The sequence below is a fragment of the Seriola lalandi genome, unplaced genomic scaffold, assembly GCF_002814215.2.
Source record: "Seriola lalandi dorsalis isolate HSWRI2012SDOR001 ecotype SW California unplaced genomic scaffold, Sedor1 jcf7180002049742, whole genome shotgun sequence".
NCBI lineage: Eukaryota > Metazoa > Chordata > Actinopteri > Carangiformes > Carangidae > Seriola > Seriola lalandi.
In genome coordinates this window covers 1-1,378 of record NW_019520295.1, presented here as the reverse complement: position 1 = coordinate 1,378, position 1,378 = coordinate 1, and the positions used below count along the sequence as shown (strand labels likewise).

Sequence of the window (1,378 nt, the reverse complement as noted above, 5' to 3'; positions counted from 1 at the left end):
TCACCATACTTCATTACAGTACAACAATTACCATGGTCACAATACATGAAATTGGGACTGCCCCACTTTTTTTATTCCATAGGTGAAATCATTGGATATTTTAATGATTTATTGACTGCCCAACTGGAAATATCTCTGGTTTCCATTTCATATATCTGATCACCTGAATTGAAGGAGAGGGAGATGATGTTACCATGACAACCATGTTGCTATTCACTGAAAGAGCAGAAAACCTGTAGGGAAGGTAAATGTTTAAATTATGACTGTGCTGTTCTTTATGATGATGGAAATAAAGGGAAAACTTCACAGCCCAAAGAGTGTGTGTGTGTGTGTGTGTGTGTGTGTGTGTGTGTGTGTATGTGTGTGTGTGAGACTTAAACTTAATTGTTTAGTTTGTTTTTATGTCTCTAATCCAACGGTATCCTAGTATTAATATATGTGAAACTATTGTAGTATAAATACTGTGTCTGCTGTATATTTACACTGTAGACATGCAATTTAAAGATTCATTTAATAAGTATATTGATTGTTGTCAATGCTTCATCATAAAAAAGATCAGGCAGTTTGATTGACAGGACAGATGATCAGAGGGGCAGAGTTTTTACCACCGTCATTATTACATGGACTGAAGAATTGGTAGAGTTTCTCAGTGAAGGAGCAGCCAGTAAAGGAGTAGATGAGAGCTGCAGCAGCTACGTCATAAAAGGAGACCAGACCCTCCTCATGATCCACAAACACCCCCACCTTCTCAGGCTGAGACTTCAGAGAGAGACGGACTGGAGGGTCATCAAGAGCTTCGTACTCGTTTCCATTTCTCAACACTACCGTCCAGTAACCATTCTGAGGACTCAGTGTGATTTGTCCCTTCCTGTTGATCGACTCTCTGGCCACTCCCAAATCCCAGTCAGTCTTTCCTTTAACCTGAACCTCAAAGTAAAATCTGCATGAAGAGAAACTCTGCTTTCCTAAAACATTAACACAGTAAGAAAACCTCTCTGGATTGTCTGGGAGATTCTTCCTCACATCACTATCATATACTTGTTTTCTATCATCAGACAGGATGAGTTCAGGATGTGCTGTATCAGGATCCAGAGTCACATCCTCTGCATACTGCTGGACCCTCTTCAGCTCAGCCTCAAACAGCTTCTTCATCTCTTCACTGAGCGTCTCCTCCAGCTGAGCCACAGCTCTCACCACAGTCCTCTCATATGATGGATGGACTCTGACCTCTGTCCAGTCCTTGGTGGGTGGAGCAGCTTTCAGGGATGGGAAGCTTTGGAGGAGGTGGAGGTGGTCTTCAGAGAGTGAGAGCTGCTCCACCTCAGTGCTTCTCTTCATCAGCTCAGAGATTTCCTGTTCCAGCTCTGTGATGAAGTCT

The 1,378-nt window shown here is 42.5% G+C and overlaps 1 pseudogene; it reads right to left on the bottom strand.

Moving 5' to 3' along the window:
• Positions 1-492: 492 nt before the first annotated feature.
• On the bottom strand, positions 493-1,372 carry LOC111648949 (pyrin pseudogene; annotated as a pseudogene).
• Positions 1,373-1,378: the final 6 nt, after the last annotated feature.